Genomic DNA, 18,423 nt, shown 5'->3' with positions numbered 1-18,423 from the left:
ACCGCTATCATTGCTAGAAATGACAACAACTTCATCCACCTGAGAATCTTGATCCTTTTGTACTGTTTCATCTTGCTGGACATCTACCGTCTGCTCAGGAACTGTGAGCTCAGGAGTTACATTCTCAATCACTGTCTGCGCTCCCAGATCGAAACCGAGATCAAAAGATGGGCAATGTTCAGCCAACTCTCTAACCTTCCTCTGATGTTCTGATTCTGGAGTTTCTGCATTTCCAAGATCGACAGACAAGTTCTTGGACATGTTTCTGAAAGACCTTGAAGCAGATGGAGGAGAATTAGAATGCTTCATCGAACTAGCACTAGCTCGTGCTTCAGCAGTAGCAAACCTTGTAAGCCTTCTTGGGCTAGGAGCAGTATTTTTGACATCTTCCTTAAGAAGTGGAGATTTCAAAGGAGACATTGATCTTGTTACAGGCCTCCTTGCAACTGGAGTAACCTGCACGTGGTCTGAAAATGAAACAGATCTACTCGTCTTTGTTTTCAGTTGAGCAGAACTATTGCTTGTCTCATCCTCTTGCTCCACTTGCATGCCTTCTCCAATGATATGGACTGGTGGAGTTTCAGTGCTTGATTGTGATCCAGTACCGTATACTTGAAGAATCCTCAATGCATCAACCATGCTTGTATGCGGAAGAGATACTTCTGTCTCCACAGGCACTATAGGAAGTACTTCCTCGCTGGCTTGAACAAGATCTTTGTTCACAGTGCCTTCATCAGTAGCATCTTCGTTGAGTGCCTGACCATCTTCAGCAAAAAAGTTACATGTACTGTCAACACTTTGACCAATCAGATGTCCTTTTTCATCAGCTTCTTTGTTGCGTGTCTGATCATCTTCAGCCTCCATGTTACATGTTACATCTTCAGCCAAAATACCTTCATCAGTAACTTCTTTGTTACATGTACCGTCGACACTTTGACCAATCAGATGTCCTTTTTCATCAGCTTCTTTGTTGCGTGTCTGATCATCTTCAGCCTCCATGTTACATGTTACATCTTCAGCCAAAATGCCTTCATCAGTAGCTTCTTTGTTACATGTAATGACAACACTTTGACCATCTGATGCTTTCTCTTCATAAACAACTGCGGGCCCTTCGTCATGACAATCTTCACTTACGACAGACACTTTAAACTTCTTCTTCTTAGGTCGTCCCGCAGCAATAAATCTGTCATCAGGTTTCCTTTTCTTGGATTTTACCTCATTGACTCTTGGATTTGCTTCACCTTCCATCTGGTCCTCATTGACTCCGTCGTCTCTGACACTTTGTTGCACTTTTGTAACTCTCCTAGGGTGTTTGTGCTTGCTCGTTTTATCAACATCTTCATCGAACTGGTGAAGATCAGGATTGCCTTCTTTTACTTGATTCGGAGCGAAGGACCTGATAAACTGAGCTAAGCCATCCTCAAAGGCACTGCACATGTTTATGACAGCTTCTCTGTACTGTACCAATTTCTGTTGAAAAAAAGCAGAAAAGAGAATGGAAAAAAGATTAGAAACTTGTGCAAATACATACATTTCATGTCAAAATGGAAAGAAGAAAAACCAGTAACTTACTTCTTCATTAGGAGATTCTTGTGCATGACATCTGATGAACATGTCTATAGCAGATGGGTCATTATTGAAAAGGACAGTCTTGTTCCTAAAGCAAGCCTTGAGCTGTGGCAGTTACACAATTTTTTTAGAATAAAAACCTGGTATGTAAATTCAAACATGCTATTCTAAAAAATGATGAACATCATTTAATGGCACCATATGCAAAAGTACAAAGAATAAACTATTTACAAAAGCCAATGTATATTTATTAGGATAACCAGTTCATAAATTGGAAAACCGAAACAATTTGAAAAGAATTAAAAGAAACAATGGGCAGTACCGGTAGTTTTCCAAATGATCCATCAGTGTTGGTATCCAAATCTACGACATGCCTTATTAACTGGTTAGTCCAAACAGAAATGCGAGGTCCAGGTGGCAAATCAACAGCGTCTGTTTCCAGTGAATCTACATACAGAACCTACAGAAACAATGTAGAAAAACAAAAAATGATTATGTCTTATAAGAGAATGTACCAACATACAAGAAAAAGAAGAATTGAAGAAAGTTAAACCAGAAATGAAGGAACTCACCATTAGGTATGGCATGCAAGCTTTAAACCAGTTTTTTTCCTTTGGCGTTTGCGGTCTTAATGAGGATGTCGATAATAAATCTTGCCCAGTTCAACCTTCGGATTGCTTCTATGTTAATCACCGCTGGATAACACTTTGGGCTAACATAAATTCCAGTTGTAGGAGCAAAAACAGAAGACATAAGGAAGATAATGAACTTCCTCAAGTAAGCATCATCAGCAGGATAGCTACGTTCCAACTGCTTCTCCACCTCTGATAAGGTTGGTTGCCTCCCATTGTTGATACCCATCATCTCTAGCACAGAACTTGTTGCATCAATGTTTTGCTTGTATGGGACAGGGTGTGTACCCATGGGTACTGCCATCACACTCACAACCGACTGAACATTAACTGAGATTTTCCCCCTCTCACCAAAATCTAGAACACAAGCCACTGGATCAAAGTGTTCCATTAGGAATCTGCATAATTCTGGGATTAACTTTGAACACTTCATACTAAGGATGGCACCAAAATCTGCTCCTCTGATCAAAGCACGCTGCTTAGATGTCATTCCTTTGCAAACCCTAACAACTTTCATTGGAGAAGAACGGTTGAATAAATTATTCTGCAGCAAAAATGTAGTACCATGAGAAACAACACCCATTTACAGCATGCAGAAGTAAAAAAAAAGAAATGAGAAAGGGGAAGCATAAAGTAGAAAACAAAAAAGGGAGTTTAAGAAAAAACCTTCTTCTCAACAATATTGTCCTCTTCTTCTGACTTTTCCTCATCGTGTATTGGATGCTCTGGCACATTGAAAGGGGGCTCATCGGATGGAAGAACAGTCTGCAATGGTACTGGTTCTTCTTGCACACCCTGAGATACATTTTTATACTGTAACCTCTCCTTCATCCTCTTGAATTTAGAAATCTTCTGACGGCTCTTTGGAGTTTTAGAATGTTTCTGCAACATACAGAAAAGTGCAAAGGCAAGAATTACGTAATCACCATGATATAAACCAAAATATACATATAAAAAACATGCATGCGGTGGGACAGATTTCTTACGAGTGGGATTACAGGTTTCATTGCAACCTAATAGATGACAGAAAACAAAATGATCCAGAATAAAAACTCTGAAAAAACAAAAAAAATAGCAGTCAAAAAAAATGTATGAATTATAGATATAGTGGTATATCTACATGCTACAAGCCAGAATTTTAAAATTGTGAAGGAGATATGCCCTAGAGGCAATAATAAAGTGGTTATTATTTATATCTTTATGTTTATGATAAATGTTTATATATCATGCTAGAATTGTATTAACCGAAACATTAGTACATGTGTGATATGTAGACAAACAAGAAGTCCCTAGTATGCCTCTTAAACTAGCTTGTTGATTAATGGATGATTAGTTTCATAATCATGAACATTGGATGTTATTAATAACAAGGTTATGTCATTGTGTGAATGATATAATGGACACACCCAATTAAAGCGTAGCATAAGATCTCGTCATTAAGTTATTTGCTATAAGCTTTCGATACATAGTTACCTAGTCCTTATGACCATGAGATCATATAAATCACTTATACCGGAAAGGTACTTTGATTACACCAAACACCACTGCGTAAATGGGTGGCTATAAAGGTGGGATTAAGTATCCGGAAAGTATGAGTTGAGGCATATGGATCAACAGTGGGATTTGTCCATCCCGATGACGGATAGATATACTCTGGGCCCTCTCGGTGGAATGTCGTCTAATGTCTTGCAAGCATATGAATGAGTTCATAAGAGACCACATACCACGGTACGAGTAAAGAGTACTTGTCAGGAGACGAGGTTGAACAAGGTATAGAGTGATACCGAAGATCAAACCTCGGACAAGTAAAATATCGCGAGACAAAGGGAATTGGTGATGTATGTGAATGGTTCATTCGATCACTAAAGTCATCGTTGAATATGTGGGAGCCATTATGGATCTCCAGATCCCGCTATTGGTTATTGGTCGGAGTGAGTACTCAACCATGTCCGCATAGTTCTCGAACCGTAGGGTGACACACTTAAAGTTGGATGTTGAAATGGTAGTACTTGAATTATGGAATGTAGTTCGAATATTTGTTCGGAGTCCCGGATGTGATCCCGGACATCACGAGGAGTTCCGGAATGGTCCGGAGAATAAGATTCATATATAGGATGTCATTTTATGTGAATAAAATGTCGCGGAAGGTTCTATGGAAGGTTCTAGAAGGTTCTAGAAAAGTCCGGAAGAAACCACCAAGGAAGGTGGAGTCCACAAGGGACTCCACCTCCATGGCCGGCCAGCCCTAGTGGGGGTGGAGTCCCAAGTGGACTCCACCATAGGGGGCCGGCCACCCCCCACATGGGAGGTGGAAATCCCACCTTTGGGTGGGAGTCCTAGTTGGGCTAGGTTTCCCCCTCCTATGGAAGGTTTTTGGTTCGGGTCTTATTCGAAGACTTGGACACCACCTCTTGGGGTTCCACCTATATAATGAGGGCCAAGGGGAGGGGGCCGGCCACCTCAAACACCACCAAGGTGGCCGCACCCCTATAGTGGCCGGCGCCCCCCTCTCCCCAAACCCTAGCCGCCCGCTCCTCCACATCCCGCATAGCTTAGCGAAGCTCCGCCGGACTTCTACACCGCCACCGACACCACGCCGTCGTCTTTGTCGGATTCAAGAGGAGCTACTACTTCCGCTGCCCGCTGGAACGGGGAGGTGGACGTCGTCTTCATCAACAACCGAACGTGTGACCGAGTACGGAGGTGCTGCCCGTTCGTGGCGCCGGAACCGATCGTGATCAAGATCTTCTACGCGCTTTTGCAAGCGGCAAGTGATCGTCTACCGCAGCAACAAGAGCCTCCTCTTGTAGGCTTTGGAATCTCTTCAAGGGTGAGACTCGATACCCCCTCGTTGCTACCGTCTTCTAGATTGCATCTTGGCTTGGATTGCGTGTTCGCGGTAGGAAAATTTTTGTTTTCTATGCAACGTTATCCTACAAAGTGGTATCGCAGCCGTGTCTATGCATAGATGGTTGCACGAGTAGAACACAATGGTTTGTGGGCGTTGATGCTCTTGTTATCTTTAGTTTGAGTACTTTGCATCTTTATGGCATAGTGGGATGAAGCGGCTCGGACTAACTTTACATGACCGCGTTCATGAGACTTGTTCCTCGTTCGACATGCAACTTGTATTGCATAAGAGGCTTTGCGGGTGTCTGTCTCTCCTACTATAGTAAAGATTCAATTTACTCTTCTATTGAAAACATTAGTATCAACGTTGTGGTTCATGTTCGTAGGTAGATTAGATCTCTCGAAAACCCTAAACCACGTAAAATATGCAAACCAAATTAGAGACGTCTAACTTGTTTTTGCAGGGTTTGGTGATGTGATATGGCCATAATGTGATGATGAATATGTATGAGATGATCATTATTGTATTGTGGCAACCGGCAGGAGCCTTATGGTTGTCTTTAAATTTCATGTTGAGTAGTATTTCAAAGTAGTTGTAATAGTTGCTACATGGAGGACAATCATGAAGACGGCGCCATTGACCTTGGTGCTACGCCGACGATGATGGAGATCATGCCCGAAGATGATGGAGATCATGTCCGTGCTTTGGAGATGAAGATCAAAGGCGCAAAGACAAAAGGGCCATATCATATCACATATGAACTGCATGTGATGTTAATCCTTTTTATGCATCTTATTTTGCTTAGATCGCGACGGTAGCATTATAAGATGATCCCTCACTAAAATCTCAAGATAATAAAGTGTTCATCCTTAGTAGCACCGTTGCCAAGACTTGTCGTTTGAAGCATCTCGTGATGATCGGGTGTGATAGAATCAACAAGTGCATACAACGGGTGCAAGACAGTTTTGCACATGCGGATACTAAGGTGGCCTTGACGAGCCTAGCATGTACAGACATGGTCTCGGAACACGTGATACCGAAAGGTAGAGCATGAATCATATGGTTGATATGATGAACACTTTGAGTGTTCGCCATTGAAATCACACCTTGTCACGTGATGATCGGACATAGGTGTGGTGGATTTGGTTCGTGTGATCACTAAGACAATGCGAGGGATATTGTTTTGAGTGGGAGTTCACCTAGGGTTTTAATTATGTTGAATTAAAATTTGAACTCAATTTGTCATAAACTTAGTCTAAACTATTGCAAATATATGTTGTAGAGATGGCGTCCCCAATCAATTTTAATCAGTTCCTAGAGAAAGAGAAACTTAAGAGCAACGGTAGCAACTTCACCGAAATTTGGTTCCGTCATGTGAGGATCTTCCTCTCGGCGGAAATCTGCAATTTGTGCTTGATGCACCGCTAGGTGACCCTCCGCAGAAGATGAATCCGATGAAGTAAAAGCTGTTTACGCAACTCGGAAAACTCGGTACTCTCAAGTTCAGTGTGCCATCCTGTGCAGTCTGGAATCCGATCTTCAAAAACGTTTTGAGCACCATGATCCTCATGAGTTGATGAATGAGCTGAAAGCTATATTCGAGACTCATGCGGCAGTGGAATGCTATGAAGCATCGAAACATTTCTTCAGCTGTATGATGGAAGAAGGCAGCTCCGTTAGTGAGCACATGCTCGCCATGACCGGGCATGCGAAGAAACTCGATGACTTGGGAATAGTGATTCCTAACAGATCGGGGATTAATCGTGTCCTTCAATCACTTCCACCAAGTTACAAGAACTTTGTGATGAACTACAATATGCAGAACATGAACAAGGAGTTACCTGAACTCTTTGGCATGCTAAAAGCTGCTGAGATTGAGATCAAGAAAGAGCACCAAGTGTTGATGGTCAACAAGACCACCAGTTTCAAGAAACAGGGCAAGTCTAAGGGAAAATTCAAGAAGGGTGGCAAGAAAGCTGCCACGCCTCCTATGAAACCTAAGAACGGCCCTAAGCCCGATGCTGAGTGCTATTACGCAAGGAGAAGGGACAACTGGAAGCGTAAGTGCTACAAGTATCTGGCTGATCTACAGCGCGGCCTTGTCAATAAGAAGAAAGAAGGTATATCTGAGATACATGTTATAGATGTTTATCTCATCGGTTCTCGTTCTAGTACCTGGTATTTGATACTTTTCGGTTGCTCATATATGTAACTCGAAACAGGAACTAAAGAATAAACGAAGACTACTGAAAGATGAAGTGACGATGCGCGTTGGAAATGGATCCAAAGTCGATGTGATCGCTGTCGGCACACTTCCTCTACATCTACCTTCGGGATTAGTTTTAAGCCTAAATAATTGTTATTTTGTACTGCGTTGAGCATGAACATTATATCTGGATCTTGTTTAATGCAAGACGGTTATTCATTCAAGTCTGAGAATAATGGTTGTTCTATTTTTATGAATAATATCTTTTATGGTCGAGCACCACAAAAGAATGGCTTATTTCTGTTAGATCTCGATAGTAGTGATACGCATATACATAACATTGATGCTAAGCGAATTAAACTGAATGATAATTCTACTTATATGTGGCACTGTCGTCTTGGTCATATTGGAGTGAAACGCATGAAGAAACTCCATAATGATGGATTACTTGAATCACTTGACTTTGAGTCACTTGATAGATGCGAAGCATGTCTAATGGGAAAAATGACAAAGACTCCATTTTCTGGTATGATGGAGCGAGCTACTGACTTATTGGAAATCATACATACCGATGTATGTGGACCAATGAGCGTAGCATCGCGCGATGGTTATCGTTATGTTCTAACCTTCACAGATGATCTGAGTAGATATGGGTATATCTATTTCATGAAACATAAATCCGAAACTTTCGAGAAGTTTAAGGAATTTCAAAGTGAAGTAGAAAATCAACGTAACAAGAAGATCAAATTTCTACGATCTGATCGTGGAGGTGAATATCTGAGTTATGAGTTTGGCATGCATTTAAAGAAATGCGGAATACTTTCACAATTGACACCGCCGGGAACACCACAACGAAACGGTGTGTCCGAACGTCGTAATCGAACTCTCTTAGATATGGTTCGTAGTATGATGTCTCTTACTGATTTGCCGTTATCATTTTGGAGTTATGCATTAGAGACAGCCGCATTCACTTTAAATAGAGCACCATCAAAATCCGTAGAAACGACACCGTATGAATTATGGTTTAATAAGAAACCTAAGCTGTCGTTCCTGAAAGTTTGGGGTTGCGAAGCCTATGTAAAGAAGTTACAACCGGACAAGCTAGAACCCAAAGCGGAGAAATGCGTCTTCATAGGATACCCTAAGGAAACTATAGGGTACACTTTCTATCACAAATCCGAAGGCAAAATCTTTGTTGCTAAGAACGGAACCTTTCTTGAGAAAGAATTTCTCACTAAAGAAGTGACTGGAAGAAAAGTAGAACTCGATGAGATTGATGAATCTATACTCGTTGATCGAGTAGCGCAGATCGGAAGTTGTACCTGTACCGCCTACACCGGCAACGAGAGGAAGCTAATGATAATGATCATGAAACTTCGAACGAGGAAACTCATCGAACCTCGCAGATCGACAAGGGAACGTGCCACTCCTGATTGGTATGATCCTTGTCTAAATGTCATGATTGTAGATAACAATGATGAGGACCCTGCGACGTATGAAGAAGCAATGATGAGCCCAGATTCCAACAAATGGCAAGAAGCCATGAAATCCGAAATGGGATCCATGTATGATAACAAAGTATGGACTTTGGTAGACTTACCTGATAGCCGAAAGGCTGTCGAGAATAAATGGATCTTCAAGAGAAAAACAGATGCTGATGGTAATATTACCATCTATAAAGCTCGACTTGTCGCAAAGGGTTTCCGACAAATTCAAGGAGTTGACTACGATGAGACTTTCTCACCTGTAGCGAAGCTAAAATCTGTGAGGATTTTGTTAGCAATAGCTGCATTTTTCGATTATGAGATTTGGCAGATGGATGTCAAAACGGCGTTCCTTAATGGAGACATTGAGGAAGAGTTGTATATGGTACAACCCAAAGGTTTTGTCGATCCTAAAAATGCTGACAAAGTATGCAAACTTCAGCGTTCAATCTATGGACTGAAGCAAGCATCAAGAAGTTGGAACCGACGTTTTGATAAGGTGATCAAAGACTTCGGATTTATACAGTGTCATGGAGAGGCCTGTATTTACAAGAAAGTGAGTGGGAGCTCTGTAGCATTCCTGATATTATATGTAGATGACATATTATTGATCGGGAATGATATAGAACTATTAAGCAGTATTAAGGGTTATTTGAATAATAGTTTTTCAATGAAAGACCTTGGTGAGGCATCGTATATATTAGGCATCAAGATTTATAGAGATAGATCAAGACGCCTAATAGGGCTATCACAGAGTACATATCTGGACAAGATTCTAAAGAAGTTTAGAATGGACGAAAGTAAGAAAGGGTTCTTACCTATGTTACTGTGCAAGGTATTGAGTAAAACTCAAGGACCGGCTACGGCAAAAGAAAGAGAAAGGATGAGTAACATCCCCTATGCCTCGGCAAAGAGGATCTATCATGTATGCCATGCTATGTACTAGACCGGATATAGCACATGCCGTTAGTTTGACTAGCAGATATCAAAGTGATCCAGGAATGGAACACCGGACAGTGATCAAGAATATCCTGAAGTACTTGAAAAGAACTAAGGATATGTTTCTTTGTTATGGAGGTGACCAAGAGCTCGTTGTAAACGGTTACACCGATGCAAGTTGGAACACTGATCCTGATGAATCTAAGTCACAGTCTGGGTACGTGTTTATATTGAATGGTGCTGCAGTAAGCTGGGCAAGCTCGAAGCAGTGCACGGTGGCGAAGTCATCACCTGACTCCGAGTACAGAGCGGCTACAGAGGCTGCAACAGAAGCGGTATGGATGAAGAGGTTCATTGTAGAGCTCGGTGTGGTTCCTAGTGCATTGGACCCATTAATCATTTACTGTGATAACATGGGTGCCATCGCCAATGCACAAGAGCCAAGGTCACACAAGAGGCTGAAACATATCAAGCTGCGTTACCACTCGATTCGCGAGTACATCGAAGATGGAGAAGTAAAGATTTGCAAAGTACACACTGATCTGAATGTAGCAGATCCGTTGACTAAAGCTCTCCCTAGGGCAAAGCATGACCAACACCAGAATGCCATGGGTGTTAGGTATATTACAATGTAATCTAGATTATTGACTCTAGTGCAAGTGGGAGACTGAAGGAGATATGCCCTAGAGGCAATAATAAAGTGGTTATTATTTATATCTTTATGTTTATGATAAATGTTTATATATCATGCTAGAATTGTATTAACCGAAACATTAGTACATGTGTGATATGTAGACAAACAAGAAGTCCCTAGTATGCCTCTTAAACTAGCTTGTTGATTAATGGATGATTAGTTTCATAATCATGAACATTGGATGTTATTAATAACAAGGTTATGTCATTGTGTGAATGATATAATGGACACACCCAATTAAAGCGTAGCATAAGATCTCGTCATTAAGTTATTTGCTATAAGCTTTCGATACATAGTTACCTAGTCCTTATGACCATGAGATCATATAAATCACTTATACCGGAAAGGTACTTTGATTACACCAAACACCACTGCGTAAATGGGTGGCTATAAAGGTGGGATTAAGTATCCGGAAAGTATGAGTTGAGGCATATGGATCAACAGTGGGATTTGTCCATCCCGATGACGGATAGATATACTCTGGGCCCTCTCGGTGGAATGTCGTCTAATGTCTTGCAAGCATATGAATGAGTTCATAAGAGACCACATACCACGGTACGAGTAAAGAGTACTTGTCAGGAGACGAGGTTGAACAAGGTATAGAGTGATACCGAAGATCAAACCTCGGACAAGTAAAATATCGCGAGACAAAGGGAATTGGTGATGTATGTGAATGGTTCATTCGATCACTAAAGTCATCGTTGAATATGTGGGAGCCATTATGGATCTCCAGATCCCGCTATTGGTTATTGGTCGGAGTGAGTACTCAACCATGTCCGCATAGTTCTCGAACCGTAGGGTGACACACTTAAAGTTGGATGTTGAAATGGTAGTACTTGAATTATGGAATGTAGTTCGAATATTTGTTCGGAGTCCCGGATGTGATCCCGGACATCACGAGGAGTTCCGGAATGGTCCGGAGAATAAGATTCATATATAGGATGTCATTTTATGTGAATAAAATGTCGCGGAAGGTTCTATGGAAGGTTCTAGAAGGTTCTAGAAAAGTCCGGAAGAAACCACCAAGGAAGGTGGAGTCCACAAGGGACTCCACCTCCATGGCCGGCCAGCCCTAGTGGGGGTGGAGTCCCAAGTGGACTCCACCATAGGGGGCCGGCCACCCCCCACATGGGAGGTGGAAATCCCACCTTTGGGTGGGAGTCCTAGTTGGGCTAGGTTTCCCCCTCCTATGGAAGGTTTTTGGTTCGGGTCTTATTCGAAGACTTGGACACCACCTCTTGGGGTTCCACCTATATAATGAGGGCCAAGGGGGAGGGGGCCGGCCACCTCAAACACCACCAAGGTGGCCGCACCCCTATAGTGGCCGGCGCCCCCCTCTCCCCAAACCCTAGCCGCCCGCTCCTCCACATCCCGCATAGCTTAGCGAAGCTCCGCCGGACTTCTACACCGCCACCGACACCACGCCGTCGTGCTGTCGGATTCAAGAGGAGCTACTACTTCCGCTGCCCGCTGGAACGGGGAGGTGGACGTCGTCTTCATCAACAACCGAACGTGTGACCGAGTACGGAGGTGCTGCCCGTTCGTGGCGCCGGAACCGATCGTGATCAAGATCTTCTACGCGCTTTTGCAAGCGGCAAGTGATCGTCTACCGCAGCAACAAGAGCCTCCTCTTGTAGGCTTTGGAATCTCTTCAAGGGTGAGACTCGATACCCCCCTCGTTGCTACCGTCTTCTAGATTGCATCTTGGCTTGGATTGCGTGTTCGCGGTAGGAAAATTTTTGTTTTCTATGCAACGTTATCCTACAAATTGTATGTTGGAAGAACATCTCAGCAATTAATGAGAACCCATGGAATATCTACTAAAATAGCAGCAGCATAATTAACTGCAAAAACAGATATGCTAAGAAGAACTCAAAAAGGTAACTCAAAAAATTTAAAATATACAGCCAACAGTATTTAAATATACATACAAAGGGTAACTCAATATTTTTCTGTAACATTGCTAACTTGAAAATGCAGATAGAAGACACAAAATGTTTCTAAGTTTTATACACCCAGCAGTATTTAAATATACATCCAAAAGGGTAACTCAATATTTCTCTGTAACAATGCTGATTTGAAAATGCAGATAGAAAAACACAACATGTTTCTAAGTTTTATACAGCCAACAGTATTTAAAAATACATCCAAAGGGTAACTAAAAAATTTCTCTGTAACCTTATTGGATAATTCAAAATATTTCTCTGTAGCCTCAATTTTATACACCCAACAGTATTTAAATATACATCCAAAGGGTAAGTAAATCTTTCTCTGTAACATTGATGACTTGAAAAATGCAGATACAAAACCACAACATGTTAATGCAGTTTTATACACCCACAGTGTATAATTATACATCAAAAAGGGTAAGTCAATTTGATGTTCATTACTCGCCCTGATGCCATGTAGGTGAACAGAAGGTCATGCTTGGAAACGCAAGCACAATGTGGGCAAGCCAAGGCATGCGAGGCAAAATCAGTGTGAGACGCAAGGAAAATCATGTGGAAGGCGATGTGGGCAAGAAGCTGAGGCATGCGAGACCAAATCAGTGTGGATGGGATGGCGTGAGACAATAATGTGTGGGCAGGCAAAATGACGAAGATACAAGTCATACAACTACTTTCAAGGGAAAATCAAAAAGGATTGACAAAAGTACAGAGTCAGAATACACCTAAAGTACAATTAGTGATACAGATAGGAGGCTCCTTACTGAATTTTACTGTTACTACTAGCCACTAAATTTTACTACATCCTGCTCGCTGAATTTGGAAGATGTTATTTGATTATAAACATCATCTTCAGTTGGTACACCATTTGGCACATATGATTACCATTGTAGAAGTCTATTTGTCTATGATTTTGTTACACGCAGCAAGGCGCGGGCATTTAGCTAGTCTCCTATAACCTTTGCTGACTTAAAAATGGAGATACAAAACAACAAGTTAATGAAGTTTTATACACCCACAGTATTACAAAATACATGCAACAACACTTAAACACATCCACCCATCAAAAAAAAATAAGAAGAAATCTTCCTACAACCTTGATGACTTCATGAATATACATCCAAATATCAATGAGAAAAACAACTGAAAACTACATTGGATTACAGCACATCAACATTGGATTTCATCAGAGCAACTTAAACCTACTCAATAAAAATCACAAAACTACATAACAGCCATCTGTGGGGCGTAGGATGAAATACGGGATTCTACTACTGCTAGTACATCAAATCAATATGCTACTAGTACTACTACGATAACTCGAAACTTGTCGTGCTACGTATGACAATGAACAAACAGTACAAGTGCAAAATCGGGATACTAATCATCAAAATCGACATGATCCGGGTGCGAATCAAACAAACCAGTGGGAGTAATGCAAACTATGCCAAGCCGCCGATGAGTTTCCTCCACAAAATCAACGGGGATACGACCAAAAAAATCTCCGCCACGGACAAAATCATCAAGGCGGACGAACAGCTCTAGCTATCGGAACAAAATCGAAGCAAGTAAGAGGGGCCAGGGGAGCGAAATCGAAGCACTCACCAGCGTACCAGCTGTGGGCTCGACGCAGAACAAGTCACCGTCACAGACGCCTCCTCTCCACCTCAAAATGGGACGAACAGCTCTAGCTATCGAATAAAATCGAACCACGTAAGAGGGGCAGGGGTGCGAAATCGAAGCACTAACAGAGTACCACCTGTGGATCGACGCGGGATCGACGCAGAACAAGACGCCGTCGCAGACGCCTCCTCTCCACCTCGAATGGGACGAAATCGAGCCGACGGGCGAGACGATCCCCGCGTCCTCGACACAGATTCTGCTCCCCGGAGCAGCCCGGCGGCTCCCCCGACGACGAGATCGGCGGCGCGGCGATTTAGGGGAGAAGATCTGCCATGGATTTGGAGAATAATCGGAGGAACGCAAGGGGAGAAGAGAGAAAGTCCGGAGCAGTTTCAGAGCGAGGAAGAAGGGGAGTAGCCGACGCGTGCGGGCGTCCTCGTCGGTAATAATTTGGACGTTAGCGCGGAGGAGAGCGAACCGTCTGATTTTGATCGGACGGTAGACACGAGTGGTCACCGGCTAAGACGAGGCGGAGACCCAGCACGTAATAGAAATTGGGCTTGAGTTAATGGTTGTACACACCCGGTCACGTGTATTTTCTATGCGCAAAAAGACTCTTAACCAGTTGTCCATTTTCTGTGCAGATGGAATGGTGCGTGCTCTTGTCTTTATTTTTTTACATGACAGAAAAACACATACAATACAAACCAAACAATTTGCACCACAATAATTCATAAGAATTGTAAGTGTACGTATTTCACGTCACTCGATTAAACATAATATTGACACACTATGGATACTACATATGAAACATATCAAACGAGAATATATAGTGACACTACGAGGAAATAGGCTATCGCCAGCGCACCAGCACGCGCCAGTGGAAACACGCCAGTGGTACACGTTACCGCCGGCGCACCTCCTGGTATGCCGGCAGTAACTCGACTTATCACCGACGCACCAGCTTAGTGTGCCGACGGTATATGTTTTAAAATTCAAAAAAAAGATGAATCTAGATCTAGATCTCGTCATGATGTGTTCTTCACGTTCTTCACAATGGGTCACCGGCCGGAAGGTAGTCGGCGAGCTTGAGGAGGTGGTTGCCGTGGAGGTTGAGGAGGTGGTCGCCAGACCGGAGGGAGGTCCGGGCGAGGTTGAGGAGGTGGTCACCAGAGGGAGGTCCCGACGAGGTTGAGGAGGTGGTCACCGGAGGAAGCTCGCCGGCTTGGGGAGATACTCACCGGATGGAGGTCACGGGGTTGAGGAGGTGCTTGCCGGGTTGAGGTTTTAGATTTGGATGGATACTCACCGTTTACCGAATTTTTTGATTCCCAAAATTCGAAAAGGAAAACAGAGTTTTTTGAGGTTTTAGATTTGGATGAAAAAAAATTAAAAAGTACCCCCGGCGCACCACCATACTAGGTGCGCCGGCAGTAACCTCTACTATATAGGCGCAGACTAGCCTCCTCCTCCTCTTCCACTTCTCCTCCTCCTCTCCTCCTCCTCCTCCTCCTCCTCCTCCTCCTCCTCCTCCTCTTCTCCTTCCTCCTTTTCTCCTCCCTGACGGGCTCCTCCTCCTCCTCCGACGACGACCTCCTCCGGCGACCTCAACCTCGGGCCTCCTCCTCCTCAACCTCGGGCCTCCTCCTCCTCCTCCTACTCCGGTGACATCCTCCTCCTCCTCCTCATACTACACATCGGGCCTCCTCCTCCTCCACCTCCTCCTCCTACTCCGGTGACATCCTCCTCCGGTGATATCCTCCTCCTACTCCTCCTCATACTCCACCTCCGGTCACCTCCTCCTCCACCACCACCTCCGGCCTCCTACACCCCTCCTACTCCTACCTCGGCGCAACAACGACAGGCCCACATTCATGGTTTTCGAGGACGAACCCGAGCTAGATCTAGATCGAGATCTAGATCTAGATCGGCCTTTTTTAAAAAAATTGAAAAATCATACCGCCGACGCACCTGGCCTGGTTCGCCGGGGATAATTCATGTTACTGCTGGCGCACCAGCTGGTGCGCCGGCGGTAACTCATTATCACCGGCCTGTTCCCACCGGTGGGCTCTGGTGCGCCGGCAATAAGGCTTTTCCTTGTAGTGATAGCCGTCGTAAGATTGACTGGTTGCATGAGCTATGTTGTTTATATGTTAGTATTTATTTCTGTACCAGTAGTATATTGTGTGCTTGTGTGATCCGGAGGCCCGAAAAAGATCAAACGCCGTTGCAAAATTACCCTTCCGATTAGTACTAGGTAGCTGTTGAATTAGGTTTTTCTTAAAAGAAATGCAGAGATTTTTTGCTGGTTTGCTACTCACTTCGATACATGATAAGTGTCGAGGCTTTAGTTTAATTTTTTTTAAATAAACTAAAGGGTCAACCTTTATTATGGATTGGAGGGAGTAGTCCACTTTGGAGAGGACGTGGTAGTGTACAATAATAATGTGTCTGCGCGTTGCTGCGAAACAACAAAATCTGACCTTAAAAAGTAAAAAATAATACATCAACCATATACACACATGGTTAACAGACATTTGTACTGTAATCCAGTCAACACTACTTTTTGCTCAATATGAAACGCTGAACTACTTAACCTTAGCATGAAGATATTAGTAGAATCTAAATGTCCAGATATAGTTTTGCTGAAATTTGTTGGACAATTAAAGGCTGGTTACAAGTAAAAAGAAATAGATTAATAGTTTCTCCATCGAAGACTAACTTGAATTAACAAGCTTGGCAGCCATCTTGAGGCCAAATCATTTTCTGAACACCCATTGATGAGGACATCCCTACCTCACTACTACCTCCGTCATTAGCAAATGAAGATGAACCTGCTGTGAAGCTCAAGTCCAATGAAGTTCGGATTGGACCAATTACAAGAGCTCGTGCGAAGCTACTTAAACAACAGGTGAACTTGTTTCTAAACGGTACTTTGATTGATGAGAACTTTATACTGCCTAAGTCCTATTACTTATGTATCATCAGGTATCAAGAGGAGACATGCATCGCACGAGGAGAGGAGCAGCTGGACGTGAAGACGGACATCAAGAAGGCCGTGAAGCTGGACATGGAGCTGGACATGAAGATATCTCATGGACGCGCGAGGGAGGAGCGGGAGGAATGCGCGAGAGGCGAAGAAGAAGTCCAGGCCGGTCCAGAACCCGGTCTGACCGGCCCCCTGACCGGACCGCCCGGTCTCTGGCCCGGTCGACCGGTCGTAAACCGGCCACCAACCGGAGGAAATTTATCGTACCGGAGCGAGACCGGAAACTTCGCAGTTTTCCCGGTTTCCGACCGGTCGACCGGACCCCTGACCGGACCGCCCGGTCCACAGCCCGGTTGACCGGACCACAAACCGGACAGCCCGGTCCACAGCCCGGTTGACCGGATCCCAGACCGGACCAGTCCGAGTCTGTCTCGACCAGATCTATTCTGGGTCGGTTATTTTTGTATCTTTTCGACCAGAACTCGTCCCGGACACCTATATAAGTGCCCAGGACGCCCCCCTAGTTGCTTCAGACCACGTTTAAGATAAACCCTAGTTCTTAGTTGTTTGCTCTGCAAAACTATTGAATTTCCTACACCATATTGCTTGGATATTGTGTAGATCCTGTTTAAGTCTTGTGTGATCTGCTGTTCCATTGGGAATTAGACGGTTGCAACTTACCGCTTCGTGGTCGGCGGCTACGTGCGCAAGTGTGTGGAGTTGCGAATATCTTGCAGGGTTGAGAGCTGTTGCATTGGCGACAGGGACCAATCGAGAGATCTCGTTGCGTCATACAAGTTATCATCCACTACATCGTCGTGTTCCTCCGCTGCCATCACCCCGTGATCATCATCACCACCGTTGCTTACTGAGAAGATCGGGCCACCCCATATCATCTTGGTATCAGATTTCCAGTTTTCCTCGGTAAGCCATCCACAATCCACCCCATAGTTGAGTTGTGAGTGTTTTCCTATCCAGAAAAAGCCATAAAAAAAAATTTAGGGTTAGGGTTTGCCATAGCCTTAGATTGCACTAATTTCGAGTTTTAGTTGCTTTTCGTAGTTGTTTTTGCGTATCTTTATCTTTCTTCTAGTAGAATTGTTAGGGTTTGCGTTTCCCTATCATCTTGTGTCTAGTTTATTATAGTGTGTCAGTTTTGTTACTCCGAGTCCACATAGCGTACAGTGTGCTTGTTCCCAACCATAGACACAGCCTATCGATATAAAGTGACTAGGAACTTCCCCAGAAGAGACTAGTTTTACCGCTCGACAGGCTGCTCGTTAGGGTTTTGGTGCTTTGCAATTTCTGTTGGCCGTGTTATCAAGGAGTTGAGTCAAAAAAAAAAAAGCAAAAAGAGCTACATAGCTGCGTGTGTTATACAAAAAGAAAAATAAAAAAGAAAAGTGTTGTGCTAGTTGAATCAAGTGAAGGCCTAAGTTACTTTACTGCACCCGTAGTTGAGCAATCTTGTGCCTGTCTCATTGAGCTTT

Source organism: Lolium perenne, chromosome 4 (assembly GCF_019359855.2).
Source record: "Lolium perenne isolate Kyuss_39 chromosome 4, Kyuss_2.0, whole genome shotgun sequence".
NCBI lineage: Eukaryota > Viridiplantae > Streptophyta > Magnoliopsida > Poales > Poaceae > Lolium > Lolium perenne.
Note: the sequence above shows the minus strand (reverse complement) of the source record.